Below are 24,853 nucleotides of genomic sequence, written 5' to 3'. Positions count from 1 at the left end.
TCTCATGATGTTTTACCTTACAATCCCTCCTTTGTCCTCTTTAGAGGACAATCTCGCCCTGACTATGCTACCACCGCGTTACATTAGTTCGCCTATTATTGCCAAGCTCTATACGGGTTCTGTTCACAGGGTAGTTCGTCTGGTGGGCGAGGGCTCCCCCAACCCTCCTTTGCGTACACCCCCCATCCGTCACCCCGATCCCATTGCCCGTTTACAAGTTTCATCCCATTTGCCCCCAAGCAAAAAACTAGCTAACCCCCCGTACATTAGTAAATTCCCAAGTTAACATATGGTCTACAATCTAATTCATAATACTTGTTCTACAATCTGATTAATAATGTTTGTGTTACAATCAATGTTATAATATTTGTTCTACAATCAAGGTTATAATATTTAGGTTACAAGCAAGGTTAAAATTATATGTGTAACAATCTAATTCACAATCCCTCCTTCCCATCACATTCCCCTTCAGACTCCAGATCGATCTCAGCAACTTTCTCCGCCTCCTGTAATGTGAGATAGTCTTGCTCCACAGCCTGCACAGCTTGATATTTCGGAGGCAGTTCATCACGGTCAGCAAAGGCTCTCTCTATGGTCCTCGTGACCAGCGTTCGAATGCATGGAATACAACAACAGCCACAAGTGATAAAAATTGATACAGAAATGAACAAACCCAGCAAAAGTTGTCCTAACAATGTGCTCCATCTCCCAAACACTCCCTGTAACCAGGATAAAACAGGATTGGAGACTCCAGACTGGGCTTTTAATTCTTTCGCCAATGCCCTAAGTTTCGTTAACCCCTTAGTGAGTGATCCATCTTGCCCTGTGTTATTAGAGATAGAAGTGCAGCATAGATCTCCAAACATAGCACACACTCCACCTTTCTCTGCCAGGACCATATCAATCGCTATCCTATTCTGAAGTGTCATAAGGGAAGTTTCTGACAGTTGTTGATGTATTGCCTCAACAACGTCCCTGGTCAAATTTGCAAGGCGCTGGACATTATAGTGAATAAGGTTGATCCTATTAACATTCTTATTTACAGTGATGGGAAAAATTGCACTAAAAACAGGAAAGCTTTCAAACCCAGCTGCAATCTCATCGGCTAATTTAAATTCGTCCGGAATATTCCGGGCTTGGCCAATGGCATCAATCCATACCCCATCAGGGTTCCTTCCTCCCGGCCCCAAGAGTCCAACACTCCTCCTTTTTCTCCACAGCCAACTCTCTGTGTGGCGCAATTCTAGGGAATCCTCGTCTCCCTCCTGCCTTTTGACAATCAGCACTGGCGCATTAAGGGTTACTAGAGCACACCGACCATCCCAGTTAGCGGGGAGCCAGTTGTACAGCACTCTTTCTCCACAAAACCACCAAATATCCGCCCTAGCCTGGGTCAAGCGGGTTGCACTACTGCTATGTGAGAGATCAACATGAGTCCTGCACGAGTCGCTGGGCAGCCAACCCACATGGAAAACGTGCGCTGCTGTGTTGTTGTTGGCAAAACAAGTAACATTAGTTATGCCTGTGGATCTAAAGACAGGGGGAGCTACATTAGCCGGAGCTATGGGAAACGTCTGTTCCCATATCAGACACCTATTCAGTGGGTTGGATTCTGACATTAGGTTCAAGGCGCAGTCCATAGCATCTGTCTCCTCAAAAATTGATCTGCTCATCCGTAATAATGGCCTTCCTCGGGCACAGACCCAGCAGTTCCCATAGCCTGCTTGGTCCGCATATTTACCCATCTGATCTATCCAGGAGTTTGACTCATCAATACCTGTCTCAATTGCTATCTTCTCTCCCCTGGACATCTTCGTACTGTCGAAATTTCTCACTTCCCCCTCTTTCGAAGTGGGTTTAATTATGTCCTTTGTGTATGTTTGTAAGTCGAACCTCACCACTCCCCAAGGATCTTTTCCACTAATAGACACTCCAATCATTAGATAGAAGAGGTCTCCGACACCATGTTCTCTCCCTGTGCCCCCCTCGCATGTCTTAGAGCTCCATCCCTTCATATTCCACGGGTTGCGCAGCCCCGCCTTTACTGTCAAAATCAGGGGATTCTCTCCTTTCATTGAATAGGTCACAGCACCACGTATCAGGGAGATTTTAGTGAAAAAATTATAATAAGGTTTGCTGGACCCTTTGTTAAGGGGTTTTCTTATCCATCTAGTGTCGGGTCCTGTCCACCACCAAACCTCACCCCAAGACGGACAGACATGTAGACCCCATTTAGGATATCCTATTTGAAAGGCACACATGTAAACATCATATCCTCTCCAGGACGCCTCATTCTAACCACACGCTATTATATTGCATAGATCGAACTGGAAGGTGTTATCCCTGTCTATGTCTACCTTTAGAATAACTTTGGCCCCGCAGGAATCCGAGCTATTCTGCTGACTTATCTGGCATCCCATTAGTAGTACTGCCCATAGGGCCCCTGGTATCGTCTGCATGAGTCTCATCAATTCTATCAAGGCTGGCTACGTGCTGTTTTGCCTTGGAACAGTAGGCAAAATGATGCCAATTATGATCCCCTGGTTTGTCAATTCTTACCGACCTATCTGTTACGGCGGTAACAGTGTATGGTCCAGACCACCTAAATTCAGTCCAATGTACTTTACCTGGTTTACGGATATACACCAGGTCTCCCTCCTTTACTGGAACTCTTTCGGTGTCCGGGTTCTCCTTACTAGCATTCGCCACCTGTTGTGAAACTAAAGCAACCATATTACCCAGCATCTGCATATAATGATCTAGTTCCACTTCCCTTTCTTCCCACAACTTAACCCATGCTGGATCAGTCTTTGGACCGGGCATGGGTCGACCCGTTAGAATCTCATGCGGTGACAGGAAGGTATCTTTGGCCTTCTCTTGTCGCATAGACATCAGTACTAATGGCAATGCCTCAACCCAATTCAACCTGGTCCCCCCTAAAACTTTCCCTAATTTAGATTTTATCGTTCTGTTTGCCCTTTCTACTAACCCCTGGCTCTCAGGCCTATAGACACTACCAAAACGGTGTTTGATCCCTAGGTATTCTTCAACCTGTCGGATCAGCTCATTCTTAAAATGAGACCCATTATCAGAGCATATCCTGCTGGGGACTCCATAGCGGGGTATTAACTCTTGCGTTAGCCAGCCTATTACACTATCCGCATCTTCTTTCTTTGTTGGAATAGCCTCCACCCATCGTGAGAACCTATCTACTGCCACTAAAAGATATCGGTAACCCTCCTTTGTCCTAAGGTCAGTACCCATATCTGTATAGTCAATATAGATCTCTTTCCACGGGGCTGTCGGTACTGGAAATCGTAAAAGCGGGTGGGGTAAGGTGATCCTTTGGTTATGCCCGTTGCAGATAGTACATTCAGCTCTAAAGTTGTCAATGTGCTCGCGTAAGTGGGGATTCCACCAATGTTGTTTAAGCGTATTATAAGTTTTGGTGGCGCTAATGTGAGTCGGCCCATGTGCTTCTTCAAATAATAGCGGGAGTAATTGACGAGGGGCAACTATCGTACCTATAGGGGAGCGCCAAACATGTACTGTCTGATTTTCATAGCTGATCTCCTGTCGAGTGGCACCGCGTTTCATCCATTCCTCTTTCTCACTTGGGCTAGCTTTTTCCTGTATTTCTATTAGGTGCTCAATATTCGGTGGGGGTCCCTCTCCCTTCTCATCTGTGTAGTCATTCAATCTGTTACAAGTCTCCTTAGTTTCAGATTCATTTTTTTTTGTTATGGGACCTCAAAATCATCCCCTGTATATGTTCATGATAACCAGTAACCTGTTTGGCTGCCCTGTCAGCCGCCGTGTTTCCCTTCCCTTCCTTTGTGTTATCTGGGGAATGGCCCGCCACCTTAATTAGGCTCAGAGCCCGGGGAAGCATGACCTGTACTGTAGTAGGTTTTCGATACCCTAGTATCTTTTCTCTATGTGCCTCAGACATGGCCGTACCGTTTTTACCCACGAGTCTTCCTAGGAAAGTTACCACCCTCCTATCAGCTTCCAATGTCTCAGGGTCAAAGGTATATTGGTCACGTTCATCTCTAAGATAATCTTTTCGGCCATAGTTTAGTTGTTTCACATCTTTCTCTTTTGTCCTAACTATGTCCAGGTAGGCATGTCTATTTTTCTCCCTCCCGAGTCTTTTCCTTCTATTTTCCTCCCATGGTGGATCGTATCTCGTTTCCTCTTCTGTACTACACTTTTCGTCCTTTACTCCTATTACCATTCCTTCAGCTTTAATTTCTCCTGACAGTGTTGTAGTTATCTTTTCCACTTCCTTAAATACACCTACCATTAATTCTTTTTGATCCTCACTGATCTGCCCCAGCACATTAATATCTCTGTTTAAGTTTTTAATGTTATCCTGAACCTTTTTCATGTTCCATTTCTGTATCTCTAACTCCTTTTCTATTTTCTTGGACTCCAGAGGGGTCTCTACATCTATTACTCCCCCTTCTATTTTTATTAAAGGGGCCTGTACCTTGTCTGATGTGTCCCTATTCCCGAGGTTCTTGTCACACCCCAGTGTCTCAATATCTGGATATAAGGGACGTGACTCCAGGATCCCATCTGGGGTGCCAGGGGCACCTTTTGACTCCACATATGTATAGGGCGGGGGTCTACAAGCTATTTCTACAGGGGCAGTAACAGGTGGGTTACCAGGGAGACCAAATTCTTCGAATATAGCTAGGACATCGCGGTACTGCATCTCCTTGTCTCTCACCCTTTTTTTTGCTGACTCGCGATTAAAGATTTTGTTTTCTGTGTCCCGTTTTGTTTAATTGTATAAGACTCACTTATAAATGATTTATTGTCAGAGTACATACATGACATCACATACATCCAGAGACTATGAGAGAGAGAGAGAGAGAGAGAGAGAGAGAGAGAGAGAGAGAGAGAGCATAGCGAGAGAAAGAGATAGAGAGGCAGATACACAGAGCACAAGAGATAGAGAGAGAAAATGCCTTGCACTGGCCCCACTGGGAGAAAAGTCTTCAGATTAACACTTTCGTTTCAAAGGTTTTAAAAGGTTCTCATCCTGTGATCACTGGTCTGGATCAGATTGGGTCTCCCACCACTGGGAACTATCACTCCTTCCTTCCCTCCCACCTCGAGTGAGCTACACGTCAGCCCACAATGTCTGCCCTGATCCCGCAATGGTGGGGGTGCGGGAAAGAGGGAGGGAGAGAGGATAAAACAGGATCCCATTTGATGCGGAGCTGGAATTGTGGGCACAAAATTAAAACCAAATTGTATTTCTCTGCCCTGCCCAACCTGGGGATTTCAGGGCAGCACCGCCACAGATTGGGATTGGGAGGGGGAGTGGGTGAGAGAGGAGGGGGGGGAGAAGAGAGAGAGGGGGAGAGAAAAGAGAGAGGGGAGGGTGAAAGGAGGGAGGGAGAGAGCAAACCCGGACACTTCGTGGCTGGAAACTGGAAACAGGCACTTTTCCTTTCCCTTCTGTGTTTTGTTTCTTCCAGCTTATCTAAGCCTCTACGTTTTAAAATTTTTTTTTTCCTCACCTGTCAGGAACATCTCAGTGTCCCCGGGTAACCAACCCCTCTTCCTCCAGCGGTCTACACATTTTCGGAGCATTTTTCGTTTTTCCAATGCCGCATTACTGGTATTTCGCTCCTCTAATTCCTGATTAATTTCCTTAATAACTTGGTCAAAAGTCTTAGCAGGCAACTGTACAGCCATAGCTGCGGGACCGCTTTCTAATGCCTGTTTTAATTTAGGTTTTTGTCCATTTAGGGGATCTATGTCAACGAAAATTGCTTTTAAAAATGTCTCCTTGCAAGCTGGATGACTAATATCTTTTAAAGGAACAGTCTCTAAGTCTTGTCCTCCAATTGACTTCAGACTGTCCTGTATACTCTGATTGCTCGTTTTCCACTCTCTGTTTTCCCAAAGGGGTCTGAAAGTTAAATTACAACTAGAAAACCAAATATTTGGGCTATACTTTTGTCCTGTTTCCCTGTACCAATCTATGAATTTACGTAACTTTATCTCCTTGGTGATGTTGGGAATACCCTCATTTAACTTATCAAAAGTATTTCGAATAAACTGGGTGTCTCTTAGGAGTTTGTCAACTTTTTCATTAATATCTCCTACCTGATCCGGACACAGCTGTCGCAGCCTTCTGTCGTCGTTCTTGTTCACCAGGCAGGCGTCCCTGAGTACTTTTTTTTGTTGTCTCAAGGTCTCTAGTGTCTGCTGTGGTATTCCACCACGGCGAATTGGGGAAATAAATTCTTAACTTCTCAAGTGTACAGACATTATCATACCTACCGGACATTTATAAGTCAGTCTCTCAGATACAATTGAGGCCAATAAGCCTGAACCTTTGTTTTCTTTCAAAGCCCAACCTTCACGTGGGAGATTTCTCCTCTTAATAACCAGTTTAGGGCAGAAAACTCAGGTCCTCAATTGTTTATAGACCACCTTCTCACTCTATTGGACTTTGCAACGACACAATAAAGACTTTTAAACTCTAGTAGTTTCTTGCGAAGCACTTAATAAATGTCATTCAAACACCTTAAGGACTTTTATCTTGTCTGTAATCACTTACGTGTTACAATCCTGGCATGCGACCTTCAATTGTGGTCGTCTAATTTGTCCGATCTCCAGTTCTTACTGACAATCATAAAGATTTTAAAAAAAAAAGAGAATTTTGTTAAAACAGGCTTCTCTGGACCTTTTTATCAGCCGGCTGAGATGATTGTCAGAAAAAACAGAAACCGTCGTCCAGTGTTCACTCACCCCTCACGTCGGGGTCACCAAATTGTTAGGTCTGCTTTGTTCATGAATGAGTGAGACAAACACCAGGCTGAGTCGAAATCAGGGTTCTTTGTTCTTTATTACCGGATTGTAACACTTGCGACTAACCATGTTAGTCGGAGAATGCATTCTGCCGTTATCAGCAAAATGGTGATTTTTTATACCCTTGGATACATGCTTAGAACATCATCATATCATTACTTGTCCAATGACTAAAACTGTTGCTATCCTTTCCCTGCTAGCTTCCTGCCTCTCAATCCATCAATGTCTCTCTTATCTTGTAAGTACAAGGATGCATTTACATCTTGTTACAGCCCTGTACAGGGCAGGGTAACTCCTTACACATTCCCATCTCATGATGTTTTACCTTACAGTATCCAGTGTAAAACAAATATCTCTCTGAAAACCGACAAGAACCTTCCTGAGCAGTATCCATTTACCTTTCAAGCACCAAAGCCTGGTGAAGATTCATAAATGTTACATTTTGTGCACAGTATAAGAATTCCCTGCAATCAGTGAATTCCCTGCAATCAGGGGAATGAGAAGTGAGATTGGACTGTGAATCAAAGAACTTTTCTGAACTTACACACACATTACATACACGAGTGCTTGGAATTAGAAGGGAGTTATGTTAGTTAAGTTAATCATGATAAGATAAAGTTTAATCCTGTTTTCATGTTTAAAGATAATTAAAAGCAACTTTTGTTTAAGTAACCATTTGTCTTTGTGAATATCTATCGCTGCTGGGTTTTGGGGTCCTCTGGGCTCATAACAATAGGTCAGCATCACATTGTGGGCTGAAGGGCCTGTATTGTGCTGTAATGTTCTATGTAACTGGAGCACCCAGAGTACATGTATGCAGACATGGGGAGAACATTCAAACTTATTACAGATAGTGCTGGATTTGAATACTTGTCACTGGCAATGTAATAGCTTTGTGCTAACCAATACACTAACTATAATGGTGGCACATTACAGTAGGTAAATCCAGAGCTTTGGATCACTCGAGAAACACAAGTTCAAATCCAGCTGTGGTCCCTTTGATATTTAAATTGATGAAATAATTTGCTATTAAAAATTTATTATGGATCTGGCTTTAGAACCTCTGGCAATAGCTCTTAGAGATTCTTATGAGGTTCAAGGGATTGTCAGAAACAAGAGTAACTCATAGATTTCTTTGTATGCTGATGACCTATTAGTTTATATTTCAGATCCTGAAAATCTATCCCAGCTACGTTATCTGTATTTCTTCATTCAGCTCTTCCTCTGAATATAAATTAAACCTTCATAAAAGTGAACTTTTTTCCAATTTATATGCTGGTCCCTATCCACATTAAGATTGTCAGAGTTAATTTCATACACTTAGGGGTTAAAATTACTAAGTGATTTAAAGATTTATATAAACTCAATTTTTCTCCTCCATTCACGTATGTCAGATTGCCTTTTTCTCGACGGTTTCCTTTATCCTTATCTTTAATAGGTCGTATTAATGCAGGTAAAATGATAATATAATCTAAGTTTTTATATCTATTTCAAGCGATTCCAGTTTTCACCCTGAAGTCTTTTTTCGATAATATTGACTCAAAAGTTTCTTTTTTTATTTGGAAGAACAAAAATCCTAGAATCAGTGCATTTAATTTACAAAAATTGAAAAAAAGATAGAAGCATTTCTCTACCTCATTTTAGATTTTATTACTGGGCTGTTAATATTCATTATCTAACTTTTTGGATTTTTTTATTCTGACAAATTAGGTTGTCCATTATTTAGAATTGAAATCCACACAGTGGTATTCAGTGGCCCGTTAATTGGGTACCTCTTTTCCATTTAGTTTTTCCAAGATCAGTAAGGATATATCTAATCCAATACTCAAACATATATTGCAAATCTAGTTCCAATTTAGGAATTTATTTTTATTTAAAAAAACTTTATTTTATCTAGTTCTATCTCTCATAATTGTTTTTTTCAACCATCAATAATTGATCAATCTTTCTCTATATGGAAGATCAAAGCTATTATTTCTTTTGAAAATTTATTTAAGGAAGGTTGTTTCATGTCATTTGAACAGCCTGCAAGTAAATATGATATTTATTTAGAAATTTACTGATTAGAAATTTCTTAAATACCATATTACCGGATTTTCCATTTCTCTATCCACCAGATCTAGTTGGCAATATTTTTCAAATGAATCCTTCTCAGAAAGGATTAATTGGAATTATATATGATAGATTATTGAAATTGCATCGAGTGCTTTACGATAAGATTAAAAAGGCTTTGGAATTGGAATTTTCAAGACCTTTATCAGAGGATCTATGGAACAAGTTTCTTAAACTGGTGAGTAAATCTTCAATATGTGCCCGACTCTCATCAATCCAATTCAAAGTGGCGCATCGTCTTTATATGTCCAAAGATAAGCTGACTTGTATCTTTTCTAATATTAACTCAACTCGTGACAGATGCAAATCTGATACTGCTACATTGACACGTATGTTTTAGTCTTGCCCATCCTTAGAAATCTATTGGAAATAAATTTTTAATATCTTTTCATCTGTATTTCAGATGGACCCACGACCCAATCCAATAACTGCTCTTTTTGGAGTTGTTGAACAGGACATAGGGAGTTTCATCTGTACCTGTACAAGAGGTTGTGGCCTTCTCTACAATGTTGGCTAGAAGATCCATCTTATTCAAATGGAGAGACTCTAGACCTCCAACAGTCATATTTTGTCCTGTTTAAGTTTAGAAAAAAAAGCTATCATGTATTTGATTCATCGGTGAAATTTGAAGATACATGGTAACCTTTTATGTCTTATTTTCATTTGATGCAAATGTTTTTTTTTATATATTGTTTTTATTTTTCACACTGTGAACCATATCAAGCAAAATACATACAAACATTTTCCTCTTAAATATACACAGTGGCATTTTCTCCCCCTTTCCCCCCCCTACCTTCCCTCCCCCTTCCCACCCCCCCTCCAAAACCAATAAGCATTCAACATATACAATACAATAAAACCATTAAACAATGTTATCACACAATGAAAAATAAACAAGAAAAATTGTATCATCTACTTTTACACACTGGATCAAGTCATTTTGTCTATTAATTTTAGGGCGTGGAGGTCCGAGGCAAGCCCTCTCTGTTATGTTCCATGTACGGTTCCCAAATTTGTTCAAATAATGTGACTTTATTTTTTAAATTATATGTTATTTTTTCCAATGGAATACATTTATTCATTTCCATGTACCATTGCTGTATTCTCATGCTCTCTTCTGATTTCCAAGTTGACATACATTTTTTTACTACAACTAAGGCGATCATAATAAATCTTTTTTGTGCTTCATCCAGTTTGAGGCCTAATTCTTCTTGTATTTCTTAGAAGAAAGATCTGGATTTTTTGGTATGTTGCTTTTTGTGATTTTATTTAATACCTGGTTTAGATCTTCCCAAAACTTTTTCACTTTCTCACATGCCCAAATTGCATGTACTGTTGTTCCCATTTCCACCTTACAGCGAAAACATCTGTCTGATACTGTTGGGTCCCATTTATTTAACTTTTGAGGTGTGATATATAACCTGTGTAACCAATTGTACTGTATCATGCGTAACCTTGTGTTTATTGTATTCTTCCTAGTTCCAGAACATAACTTTTCCCATGTTTCATTTTTTATCTTTATGTTGAAATCTTTTTCCCACTTTTGTTTGGGTTTATAGCTTATTTCATCATTTTCCTTCTCTTGCACCTTAATGTACATGTTTGTTATAAATCTTTTAATTATCATTGTGTCTGTAATCACATATTCAAAGCTGCTTCCTTCTGGTAATCTCAGTCTGTTTCCCAATTTATTCTTTAAGGAGGCTTTCAGTTGATGGTATGCAAACATTGTACCATGAGTTATTCCATATTTGTACTTCATCTGTTCAAATGTTAATAAATTATTTCCCAAAAAACAATTTTCTATTCTTTTAATTCCTTTTCTCTCCCATTCTCTAAAGGAAAGGTTATCTATTGTAAAAGGGATTAGCTGATTTTGTGTCAATAATAATTTTGATATTTGGTCATTTGTTTTTTTTTTTTTTTTATAATTTTTTATTTTTCACACCATAAATCACAATAGCCATGATATACACTTTTTCTTTTCCACCCATTTACAGTGACTTTTTCTCCCTCCCCCCTCCCTCCTCCCAAGCCACCCCCCCCACCCCACCCCCTCTCATCCATTTTAGGTATACAATCTAGGTTGCATTAATTCAGTTAGACAATGTTGTCATTCAACAAAAATACACCAGAAATTCTACTGAGTCCATTCTTTTCTTTTCTTCTCCTTCCATCAACTTAGGTAATGTTTGTTCCCGGTAGGTTTTCGCTATTGTATTTAATGTAAGGCTCCCATATTTGTTCGAATATTTCAATATTATTTCTTAAACTATATGTTATTTTTTCTACTGGAATACATTTATTCATTTCTATATACCATTGTTGTATTTTCAAATTATCTTCCAATTTCCAGGTTGACATAATACATTTTTTTGCTACGGCTAGGGCTATCTTGACAAATCTTTTTTGTGCATCTTCCAAGTCAATTCCAAATTCTTTATTTTTTATGTTACTTAGGAGAAAGATCTCTGGATTCTTTGGTATATTGTTTTCTGTTATTTTATTTAATATCTGATTGAGATCATCCCAAAATTTTTCTACTCTCTCACATGTCCAGATTGCATGAATTGTTGTTCCCCTTTCTTTTTTACATCGAAAACATCTATCAGATACTGTTGGGTCCCATTTATTTAACTTTTGCGGTGTAATGTATAGTCTGTGTAACCAATTATATTGTATCATACGCAGCCTCGTATTTATTGTATTTCTCATCGTTCCAGAGCATAACTTCTCCCATGTTTCCTTTTTTATCTTTATATTTAAATCTTGTTCCCATTTTTGTTTAGTTTTACCATTTGTTTCCTCATTCTCCTTTTCTTGCAGTTTAATATACATATTTTTTATAAATCTTTTGATTAACATTGTATCTGTAATCACATATTCAAGGTTACTTCCCTCTGGTAAACTCAAGTTGCTTCCTAATTTATCTTTCAAGTAGGATCTCAGTTGGTAATATGCCAGCGCTGTATCTCCAGTTATATTGTACTTATCTCTCATTTGTTCAAAGGATAAGAATCTACTTCCTGAAAAACAATTTTCTATTCTTTTAATCCCTTTTTTTTCCCATTTTCTAAAGGCAAGGTTGTCTATTGTAAAAGGGAGTAGCTTATTTTGCGTCAATATTAGTTTTGGTATTTGGTAATTTATTTTATTTCTTTCTACATGAATCTTCTTCCATATATTGAGGAGATGGTGTAATACTGGAGAAGTTCTATGTTGTACCAATTTTTCGTCCCATTTATATAATATGTGTTCAGGTATCTTTTCCCCTATTTTATCTAATTCTAGTCTCGTCCAGTCTGGTTTTTCCCTTGTTTGATAAAAATCTGATAGGTACCTTAATTGTGCGGCTCTATAATAATTTTTGAAGTTTGGCAATTGTAAGCCTCCTTGTTTATACCATTCTGTTAATTTATCTAGTGCTATCCTCGGTTTCCCCCCTCTCCATAAAAATCTCCTTATTATTTTCTTTAACTCTTTGAAGAATTTTTCTGTCAGTTGTATTGGCAATGCCTGAAATAAGTATAGTATCCTTGGAAAAATGTTCATTTTAATACAGTTTATCCTTCCTATCAGTGTTAGTGGTAGCTCTTTCCAATGCTCTAAATCGTCCTGTAATTTTTTCATTAGTGGATTGTAATTGAGTTTATATAATTGGCCTAGATTTTTGTTTATTTGCACACCTAGGTATCTTATTGCCTGCGTTTGCCATCTGAATGGGGATTCCTCCTTAAATTTTGAGAAATCCGCGTTATTCATAGGCATTGCTTCACTTTTATTTACGTTTATCTTGTATCCCGACACTTCTCCATATTCTTTCAATTTCTTATATAGTTCTTTTATTGATAGTTCTGGTTCTGTTAAGTACACTATCACATCATCCGCAAACAGACTGATTTTATATTCCCTGTCTTTTATTTTTATTCCTTTTATATTATTATCTCTTCTTATCGATTCTGCTAGTGGTTCTATAGCTAGCGCAAACAATAATGGTGATAGTGGGCATCCCTGCCGCGTTGACCTGCTTAAGTTAAATTGCTTTGATACATGTCCATTTGATGCAAATGTTTTTGATGTGATTGGATGTTCTCACTCTTCCAGATGAGATATAGTCTTTCCTTTGATTTTTGGTTCACGTTATGAATCAAAAGCTACAAAATATATGTAACCCTCTGGATAAGCTGCTCAGATGTTATTTTTGGGTTTTTTTTTAACTATAGAGTACATTAGGTGGGGTTTGTTTATATATATAAAAATACTTTTGATGTCTTTTCTGTTCACATCCAGTGCAGGGGAGGAGGGACCAAGTTTATATCATTTGAAGTTTTATCTTGATATATATACATGTGCGATATTGTATTTTCAGTTTAATTCCTTTTTCTTCATTGTACTGTATTTATTATATAAATATTTTTTTAAAAGATTGAAAAAAAAAGCTAGTATCAATAATAGTGAGCAAACATATACAAGATTGCGGACAAAGATGTACCTGGTTCACCAATATCCTGACCCAGTCTGGCCTGTGTGTACCTCCAGATCCATGGTAATATGATTGACTCTTAAGCATCCTATGAAATGAGCTCCACATCGATTAGCGACTAATGTCATGTGTTCAGTTTGCCTGTGATGCTCACATGGCTGAGCTTTTCTAGTGGGAGTCAAAGATCTGGTGCAGGAAAGATTCGGAGGGTCCTCAACCACAATTTTCCATTCATGTTACTATGCTACCATTTAAGTGTGGCTCTGGGATAAATGCAGTAATGGCTAACTGCAGTGGGATCTTCAACTGAAGGAGGTTCTATCCTGGTGAATGCTCAGAAACCAAAATTGGAGACAATTCTTCCTCCTCCATGATCTGGTATGACATGAAGGTATGTAGGAACTAACTATATGGATGAGCATAAAAACATGAGCCAGAGTAGGCCATTCGGCCCATCAAGCCTGCTCCGCATTGCAATAAGATCATGAAAGGGATATACAAGGTTTAACTAATCTACTAGTTTGGTGAGGATGTGTTAAATTAAAATAAAGGGCGAGTGAAGCCAGTGGACGTGGCGTATGCAAATGTTCAAACAGCTTTCAACAAATTTCCGCAGAGAAGCTTGGTGCTTAAGCTTAAAGTTCAAGTTCAAATTTCTTGTCAGAATACATGCATGACATTATATATAACCCTGGGATTCTCTTTCTGTGGGCCTGGCAGAATTTATAATCGTCAGTAACTATAAACTGCATTCAAAGAACTGTAAACAACCTGACTGTGGCATAAGTCGACAGTTGTAGTGAGGCACTACTGCAAAGCGAGGGAAGAACGACACACACATGGGTGTAAGAGAAGTCAAGACCGATTTATTGACCTCTCCAGCTCTGCTTTTATGGACCCAGCTTCCTGCCACTGGGCCTGATTTTCCTGCCACTGTGGGCAGATGTGACATCACCGGCGAGCTGGTTTTTGATTGGTCGTGGTTCCAGCCATGCGGGCTTCTGGCCTGTGAAGGCCATTAGTGAGCACATGCTTTCTGTGCTTGACATGTTAGTCCACCATTCTGAGTGCCGGTTTGCTTGCCAGGTAACTGGTACTACACAATGCTCCCCCGTCAGAACCGGCGATGGGGACGCCATCATCTTTGGTTGTGGTCTGCCTTTGCTTGGGCAGCCTGCCCTTGTGATGTGGTGGCTGTATGTTGACTGGTTGGTTTGTGTCCAGGTGTGCTGGTTTGAGGCAATCAACGGTGCCTCAATGTCTCTTCTTTCCTGCCTATGTCCAGCATGCATACTGACCCATTGTGCCAGATCACCTTGTACATTCCTTCATACAGCTGTTGTAACGGGGCCTCGTGTGCTCCACTGAGGACGAAAACATTATTGCAGGTTCTCAAGTCCTTGGGGATGAAAGTTTTTGTTTGCCCATGCTACGAGAGTGGCATTAGGACCAGGATACCCAGTCTTTCCCGGTGCTTCCCCAGGGTTACTGCGGGTGGCTCATCTGGATCTTTGGTAGCAGGCATGAATTCCCCAGGAATTATCAAAGGTGTGGCGTGGACTAGCTCTGCTGCTGAGGCATTTAAGTCTTCTTGGGGGCTGTGCAGAATCCAAGCAGGACCCATGGAAGCTCGTCTGTCCAGTTGGGTCCCTTGAGCCGAGCTATGAGTACCACTTTTAGGTGTCTGTGGAACCGCACCACCAGCCTGTTTGGCTGGGGGTGATATGCTGTGGTATGGTGGAGCTGCACCCCCAGTATGTTTTCCAGCGCTGCCCACAGGCTTGAGGTGTACTGTGCACCTCTGTCCAAAGTCATGTGTTCTGGAACTCCGAACCTTGCCACCAAAATGTTTATTAGGGCTCTGATACAGGCATCTGTCACTGTCTCTGACAGTGGGACTGCTTGTGAAGCGGTCGACCATTGTCAGGAGGTTTCGTGTCCTCCCAGGACACTGGCAGGGGTCCCACGATGTATGTGGCTGAACCTTCCTTGTGCCGACTCAAATGACTGGGATGTGCTGTTGGACCATTGATTTCTGGCACAGTTCTGGCCCATTGGCTGACCTGCTTGCAGAGGCCATGCCACACAAACCTGCTGGCTACCATGCAAACGGTTGTCCTGATGGTCAGATATGCCAAGTTGTGTATCATATCGAAGACTTGTCACCTCCAGGCCGTGGGTACTATGGGGCAAGGGTGGCCGGTGGATATGTCGCAGAGGAGCAGTTTATTACCTGGACCTACCGGGATGTCTTCTAGGTGGAGTCCCATCATTGCTGGTATCTCTGGGTCCCGCCTGCTGTGCTTCTGCCAGGACCGTGGAGTCTATTCTCTGGATTAGGGTCTGTATACTTTGTACCATTGGTCGTGATAAAGTGTCGGGTACCAAGTTGGTTTTTCCTGCTATATGCTTGATATCAGAGGTAAATTCTTATATGTATGACAGGTGTCTCTGCAGCTGAGCCAACCATGGGTCCAACATTTTATTAAATACAAAAGTTAGTGTTTTATGGTCCAAAAAGACTTTGAATTGTCTTCCTTCCAGAAAATAGTGGAAATGTCTGACTGCGAGGTAGAACACCTCTTGATCAAAGATGCTATGTTTCAGCTTGGGTGGTCAAAGGTGCCTGTTGAAGAAAGCCAGAGGCCACCATTGTCCCTCAACCAATTGTTCTAGCAGTCCTCCAACTGCCGTACTGGATGCGTTCACTGCGAGGGCTTTTGGAGCATCTGTCCTGGGATGCACCGGCAATGTGGTGTTGGCCAGGGCCTCCTTCGCCTTCTCGAAGGCCATCATGATTCCTTGTCCCAAGAGATCACTTCTTCTTCCTTGCCATTAACGTGAACATGATGTGGGCTGCTGCTGGTATGAAAAGGTGGTAGAAGTTAATCATGCCAGTGAATTCTTGTAGGCCCTTCACCGTGTGAGGTTTGGGGAAGTGTTTGATGGCCTCTACCTTCTCTAGCAGCAGTCTTTCCCCATGTCTGTTAATCCTGTGGTCCAGGAAGTCAATGGCTTTGAGCTGGCATTTGGTCAGGTCATTCAGGCGGGTGCATAACTGTCGCAGTTGGGCTGTGAGCTCCTCGTGGTTGTGACTGGTGACCAGGATGTCATCTAGGTAGGTGAATGTAAACTTGAGATCACGTCCCACTGTGTCTATCAGCCTCTGGAGCATCAGTGCTGCGTTTTTGAGTCCGAACGGCACCCTCAGCAACTCGAAAAGGCCAAATGGTGTGATGAGGGCGGTCTTTGGGATGTCATCTGGTTGGTAGATTTGCTGTGAAATCCTATATGTGCGGTACAGGATATCTGTCCGGTGTGGTGGCCTTGTTCAGGCGGTGGTAGACTCCACATGACCTCCAACCTCCTGTTGCCTTGGACACTGTGTACAGAGGGGAGGCCAGGGGGCTTTCAGAGTGGTGCACGTTCCCCATCTCCTCCATCTTCTTGAACTCTTCCTTGGTGAGGCTGAGTTTTTCTGGGGGGAGGCGGTGTGCCCTGGTGTGAACCAGAGGCCCTGCTGTGAGAATGTGGTACCTCACCCCGTGCTTGAGTTCGGTTGAGGTGAACTGTGGCGCCACTATGGAGGGGAAATCTGCTAGGATGCAGGTGAACTCATTGCCTGAGAGGGTGATTGAGTCAAACTGGGGGACTGGCAGCTTTGCCTCGTCCAGGAAAAAAAGCTTGGAAGATCTTGGTGTTTACCAATCGCCGCCCTTTCAGGTCTACCAGAAGGCAGTGCACCCAGAGAAAAAGTCTGCACCCAGGAGTGGTTGTGCCACCACTGCCAGCGTGAAGCAGCTGTTGCAGAAACGGAACGAGGTGGTGCAGGTGTTGAAAGTCCGGATGCTGCTGCTGTTCACTGCCCTCAGCACCGCTGACCTTCGTGCCACTGTCCACCAGGAAAGGCCAAATTGAAAGTGTGTCCCAGATGTATAAGAGGCTATCTTGTTGGCCAGCTGTGGTGGCCACCAGCGACAGTTGGCCATGGCGTTTCCCTGAAACACACAGGTTGAGGGGTGGCATCAGTAGGCCTCTGTACCCCATTGTTGGTGGTGGAAACAGCATTGTGCATCAGGAGAGTCCTCTTGCCTCCGTCATCAGATGCAACCTCATTCGTCGCTGTGTGCAGGGCCTAGCAACTTGCTCTATTGATGTGCCATTGTCCCACTTCGCTCTCTAAAGCACATCCACCTGGGCTTTGGCTTTCTGGGAGTTGCTGTTGGCCAGCAGCAATCGGATGTCCTCAAGCAGTTGCTCCAGAAAAATCTGCTCGAAGAGCAGGCAAGGCTTGTGCCCCTCGGCCAAAGCCAGCATATCGCTCAAGAGGATGGATGAGGCCCTGTACCCCAGGCCATCCATGTGCAGCAAATGGGAGGAGTGCTCATGCCTTGAGAGCCCAAACGTGTGGGCTACTAGCTCTTTAAGAGCCTCATATTTGCCCTGTTCTGGAGGCTGCTGTAGACCTTTGCTGCAGTGTCCTGGTCTAGCGAGATCACCATGTAGTAGTACTTCGTGGAATCAGTGGAGATCTGCAGCAATTGAAATGGAGCTTCTGCCTGTTCAAACCACACCAGTGGTTGTGATGTCCAGAATATTGGCAGTTTTAACAAAACTGCGTAGAGTCCAGATGGGTTGGTGATCTTCGTTACTGAGTCCGATTTTCCCACTGCTGCGGGCGGATATGATGTCACCGGCCAGCTGGCCTTTGATTGGCCGTGATTCCCACCTTGCAGGCTGCTGGCCCATGAAGGACATAAGACTGCGCGGGATGTACGCACTCACCATGTTAGTCTGCCATTTTGAATGCCGCTTCGCTTGCCAGGTAGCAGGCTGCTAAACATGAATAAATAATGTGCAAAATGTGAGTCCTTAAATGGTTCTCTGATTGAGCCTATTGTTCAGAAGTCTGATGGTTAAGGGGAAGCAACTATACCTGAACCTGGCAGCACGAGTCGTGTGGCACCTGTACCACCCCCTGATGGCAGCAATGAGAACAGCGCATGTCCTAGATGGTGTGTGTACTGATAAGAGTGCTAGTGCTAATTCTGACCACTAGAGGGAGTCATGCAGCCAGGATGTTGTTGCATCTTGGGTGGATTCAAAATGGATGCCTCCACAAGGACTTGTGAGTTTGAGCTCTAGCTAATAAATATAGTTGTTTTAAAATAACACAAAAATTTTTATTACAGTGTGGATCCTAGATAATTGTTGCAAAAAGGACATGCAATTGGGTTGAGAGTCAGTTAAAAGGTAATAAAGAAAATTTAAAAAAGGAATAAATGGGGCTTTTCCCAGGTTGGGCTTCAGATCAGGTTCTAGATCCCCCAAGAGGGCTCACAAGACTCCTAGAGCCAGTGGCAATCACAGGTCCAGTCTTCATACGGCAGCTTTTTAGTTGCCTCCAAGGGATCATGGATCATGTCTTCAGCAGGAAGTGTTGAACAAGATTAGTTGGTCAACCCAAGAAAGATAAAAGAATGGAATTGAAGCAACTTATCATTCTAAACAGAGAATGCTTGCAAGGTTAAAGTGAACATTTAGAATTGAACAGTGGGCTGAGTATTTTCTAAGGTTGTTAATGGTAGATGTTGTTAAAGCCGTGTTAAGATTTCCAGTCCATGCAGTGAGGGCTGCAAAAAAATAAATTAAAATCATATGTTTTTTTATAGATGGATTTTAAATAGTAGAGGCTTTCATAAAAATCTTAATGGAGAATATTTTGGTTTTCATGAAATAACATAACTAAACACCAAACACTTAAGCATGTACTCCAGGATGAGTGAGCCAGCCAAACTTTGGGTGTTTGGTTTGGCCATGATCTCCTTGGCTGGTTGTAAATCATTCCACTTCCCAGAAAGACTTGCTCTTCAGATTAACCCACCTTAATCAGCACTCTGGAAATGGCTACACAAGGATTCTAACTTCTAACTGCCCAACAGACCTGGCACAAGTCGTGTTCAATTTAGGCCTGCTTATAATGCTACTTTGATCATTGCTGACATCTTAAACAAACGTGTATCATTTCATTGTGCAAGGTTCCATTTGTAAAAGTAAATTCACTGAATTTTGAAACTGATCTTTCATGTTTCTTAGAAAAACAACTTGAAACGCTTTAGAGTCTGCAACACCATCTACAAATTCGCTGATGATTCTATGGTAGTGGGTTGTATAAAAGGGGGTGCTGAGTCAGCAAACAGGAGGGAGATTGAAAACTTGGCTGAATGAGGCACTAACAACAACTTTACACTCAATATTACCAAAACCAAGGAGATGATTGTTGATTTCAGGACGGGAAAGCCAGAGGAATACAATCCAGTGATCATTGGGGAATCGGAGGTGGAGAGGGTGAGCAAATTTAAGTTCTTGGTAGTCACTATCTTGTAGGATAATTCCTGGACCCAACACTCTAATGGCATCTGGAAGAAAGCACGTCAATGCCTCTTCCTCCTCAGGAATCTGTGGAGGTTTGGTATGACATTGAAAACCCTGGAAAACTTCAGCAGATGTGTGGTGGAAATGTACTGACAATAACCACACCAGCAGTGCGAGTATAAGACAGCTTTAATAAACTAATATGTACACTAAGAGGTCTTGTCTCTCTGCAAGACGAACCTGGAAGGCTGGGCTGCAGCTCTGGACTGCTTTATATACAAGGTCACTGAGATGACCCCTGGTGACCTAGTCATGTAATTACATATCACCTCATTCACCCCACTTAAAAAAATTGTTATTCCCCCTGCCAACCCCCCGTCCTCCTTCCCTTGTTTGTAAGTTCATAAGTCCAAAATTTTCGTGGCTTCTGTTGCCTTCTGGACCTCCTCGGTAGTGGTATTAGGGGTGGGGAGTGCGGTCTACCTTTCGGCCTTTCTTGGTGGAGGTGTGGGAGTGGGAAGTACTAGATGGTCATGTGGCCATGTGGGCTTGGGATCCTCTTGTATGGGATTAGGTCCTGCCATCAAGTCTAGGGTGGTGATATTTTATGGGGCGGGTGTACCAAGGGTCCTGATTTCCGGGGTGGGTGGTCTAGTCCTCTGGGGCGACTCGATGGACGACTGTCCTAGTGACTGCTGCTGCGGTCCTTGTTGATCTGTAGACGTCTGTGTTTCCTCCACGTTGTTCACACATCCGGCTGGCGCGAGATCCCTGGTGGCCACCGAGTCTTCTCTTCCATCTGGGAATGTGACAAAGGCGTACTGAGGGTTCGCGTGCCTCAACTCCACTTGATCCACCAGCGGATCCGCTTTGTGGGGTCTGCAGTGCTTCCGGAGGAGAACAGGTCCCGGGGTCATCATCCATTTAGGCAGGACTGTGCCCGTCGTGGCTTTCCTTGTGAAAGAAAAGATACGGTCATGTGGGGTCATGTTAGTGGCAGTACACAACAAAGAACGTATAGAGTGTAGGGCTTCTGGCAACACTTCTTGCCATCTAGTAACAGGCAGGTATTTTGCTTTTAAGGTCAAGAGAACCGTTTTCCAGAGAGTGGTATTTTCCCTTTCGACTTGTCCATTCCCCCTGGGATTGTAACTTGTAGTGCGGCTGGTAGCAATCCCTCTCTTGTGCAGGTACTGCTGTACTTCTGCGCTCATGAATGCAGCCCCCCTGTCTGTGTGTATGTAGTTCGGGTACCCAAAATGGAGGCATTTTATAACAGTGGCTGCTGATCCATCAGAACACGGGATTGCGAAGGGAAAACGGGAATATTCATCTATTACGTTTAGGAAATAGACATTTCTATTATTGGACGGGAGTGGGCCTTTAAAATTGAAGCTGAGGTACTCAAAAGGTTTGGTAGCTTTTATCAGGGTGGCTTTGTCTGGCCGGTAAAATTGCAGTTTGCATTCTGCACAGATGGGGCAGCTCTTGTTCACTGACCTCACTTCCTCTACCGAAAATGGGAGGTTTTGGGTTTTAATGAAGTGGAACAGTCTAGCGACCCCCGGGTGGTCCAGCTCGTTGTGCAAGCTCTGCAACTGGGACATGTGGTTAAGGATGGCACAAGTGCCTCTGGACAGTGTGTCTGGGAGCTTGTTGAGACTCCCGGGGTGGTATAGAATGTCGTAGTTAAATGTAGACAATTCTATCTGCCAACGCAGGATTTTGTCTTTCTTAATTCTGCCCCTGTTCTGGTTATCGAACATAAAAGCCACAGACCGTTGGTCCATGACAGGGTGAAATGTTTGCACGCCAGATAATGTCGCCAGTGCCTGACTGCTTCCACAATGGCTCGGGCCTCCTTCTCTACTGTTGAGTGTCTTACCTCTGACCCCTGTAGGGTTCGCAAGAAAAAGGCCACCAGTCGTCCGTCTTGGTTTAGGGTGGCTGCCAAGCCACATCAGATGCATCCGTTTCTACTTGAAATGGGATCGACTCATCTATGGGCCTTATGGTAGCTTTAGCGATATGGTCCCAAATGTCCCTGAATGCTCTGGTGGCTGTTGGGCACAGTGGGAAAACTGAGGCTTTTATAAGTGGGTGGGTCCTGTCAGCATAGTTGGGGACCCAACTAAGCGAACAGTCCCAAACACCTTTTTAGTGCTTTCAGCGTGTGTGGCACTGGGAGGTCTTGGAGAGGGCGCATACGGGCTGGGTCTGGGATGATTTCCCTGTTCTGCACTATGTAGCCCAGGATTGGCAACTTCCTGATGCTAAAGACGCATTTGTCCCTGTTGTAAGTTAGGTTCCTTTCCATGGCTGCCTGTAAGAAGCATATTAAATTCGTGTCATGATCCTCCTGAGTGTGGCCACAGACTGTCATGTTGTCTAAGTAGGGGAACACTGCTTTCAGTTGGAACTCATCTACTATTCGGTCCATTTTTCTCTGAAGCAAGGACACTCCATCAGTGACACCGAAGGGAAGTCATAGAAATTGATACAGCCTGTCGTCTGCATCAAATGCCGTGTAAATGCGATCGCTGTTTCTAATGGGCAGTTGGTGGTATGCTGCCTTCAGGTCTATGGTGGAGAACACCTTATACTGCGCAATGTTGTTGACCATGTCTGCAATGCGTGGCAGGGGGTAGGCATCTCGTCGTGTAAATTTGTTGATTGTCTAGCTGTAATCCACTACCATGAGCAGTTTTTCTCCTGACTTTACTACAACCACCTGGGCTCTCCAGGGGCTGGTGCTTTGCTCTATGATGCCCTCCTCTAATAGCCTGCAGACCTCTGTCCTAATGAAGGCTCTGTCCCTCGGGCTACACCTCCTGCTCTTTGTGGCTATTGGTGTGCATTCTGGGATAAGGTGTGTGAACAGCAGAGGGGGTTCTATGTTCAGGACAGACAGGCTGCTGTGTTGTTTCTTCCTAAGGTGTAGTGGGGCGGGGGGGGGGGGGGGGGCGGGGTGGTGAGGCCCGTTGTCCACTATTGTAATGCTTTGTAACTGGCACTGGAAACCTAACCCCAATAGTATCGGGGCACAGAGGTGAGGGAGTACTAGTAATTTGAACCTTTTGTATTTTGAGCCCTGGATTTCTAGAGTAACCCTGCAAAATCCCGCAAGGCTGCTGGCTGCTAACAGGATCTGGTGCTCACTCAGGCATGTGGGGAGGGCAAGGCGGTTGACTAAACCCTGGTCAATAAAACTTTCAGTGCTTCCACTATCTATTAAGCAATTTACCCTCACATCATTAATTTTGATACACACAGTGGCGTCAGATAAATTGTGTGGACTTGCCTGATTCATGTGTAGGGAAGCAAGTCTGGCGTGTCCTTCATGTCCTTCCATCCAATAGTATTCGGCGTCATATTCATCTCTTGAAGACTGTGTCCTCTGCTCTGTAGCATTTGTCCAAGATGGCTGGCTCACATGGCATTCTTCTTCTCTTTGTCTGTGGAGAAAGAAGAGCTTTCCTGCCTCTCATTAACATGAGAATGGGCCTTGGCTGTTGCCTTGGGGCTTTTGCAGACTTTTGCATAATGCCCACGTTTTCCACAGTTGGAACAGACATTTTCTCTGGCAGGGCAGAGGGCTCTGGGGTGCTTTCTTTGTCCACAGAAAAAGCACTTGGGACCCTCAAGGTGTGCTGCTATTGTGAATTCCTGTGAGGCAGCATACTTTTCTTTTCGTGGGCTAGAGAGTCCAGCAGTGTGATGTTTGTCCAAGCCCCAGGGTCCTGTGAGTACTCCTCCAATTCTTTCCTGGTGCTTTCTAAAGCTTCTGCAATAGTCTGCCTCATCTAGCCCCACCATTCCTTTCTTCAGCAATCGATGTCTCGACCCTGGGGTATGGAGAGCTGCTGGTAGAGCCTCTGTGGGGCTTGTGTCTGCTGGAGGAGTAACCTGGATGCTTGGGGCTGTTGGCTGAGTCTCTGGCTTTGGGACATTTGCTGCGGGCTTAGGGGGTATCTCAGTGGTAGCGTCAGATCTCTGTGGTACTGGGGAAACTGCAGCTGGGGGAGTGACGGTAGTGGTGTCTGCTTTCGCTGGCTCTGGAGTGGTCAGGAATTCTGCACATACGTGACGATTGGGAGCACGACTTGTAGAGATCCTTCCACCATCGGTTGTGGTGGCCCCTTTCTGATCGGATCAGGCTTTAGGGTCAGCAGCGCCTGTACCGGAAAATCCACGGGCAGGCAGGGCTCTTGGCTGTTTCTTAGCTGCCCTATCGTACTTCTGTGGTCTTCCCCGCATTCCACCATGACTCTAGTACAGTGGTCCCTCGCCATTCCTGTCCTTGGATGTACGTGTATGTTGGTTGTCCCCGGATTCCATTCCTCAGGAAGAGTCTCCAGGTAGTCGGGAACACGCGTTGGAGCAGAAGCAGCTTCTATCCTAGTAGCTATGATATTAGTTTATTAAAGTGTACTGACAATAACCACACCAGCAGTGCGAGTATAAGACGGCTTTAATAAACTAATATGTACACTGAGGTCTTGTCTCTCTGCAAGATGAACCTGGAAGGCTAGACTGTAGCTCTGGACTGCTTTATAAATGGGATGACCCCTGGTGACCTAATGGTGTAATTACATATCTCCACAGAAAAGTATGCTGATCGGCTGCATCACGGGCTGGTATGGGGACATCGATACCCTTGAATATCAAGCCCTGAGAAAGGTAGTGGACATCACAGCCTAGGGCATCACAGGCAAAACCCTCTCCACCATCAAGAAGATCTATGGGGAACGCTGCTGTCGGAGGGCCTCAGAAATCATCAAGGAACCCTACCACCTAACTGTTCTCACTGTTATCATCAGGAAAGAGGTTCAGGTGCCACAAGACATGCACCACCAGGTTCATCATTGACCTCTTCAACAACAAACTCAGTCAGGGACTCATTTAAGGTCTCTTTATTGATTTCTTTTCTTTCTGTATTGCACAGGCAGTTTGATTATATTTTTTATTTGTTTACATGTGAACGCTGTGTACAGTTTTTTGCATTGTCAATAAGTGGTAATTCTCCCTGGACTTCAAGAAAGAAAATCT

The sequence above is a fragment of the Narcine bancroftii genome, chromosome 4 (genome assembly GCF_036971445.1).
Source record: "Narcine bancroftii isolate sNarBan1 chromosome 4, sNarBan1.hap1, whole genome shotgun sequence".
Lineage (NCBI taxonomy): Eukaryota > Metazoa > Chordata > Chondrichthyes > Torpediniformes > Narcinidae > Narcine > Narcine bancroftii.
Note: the sequence above shows the minus strand (reverse complement) of the source record.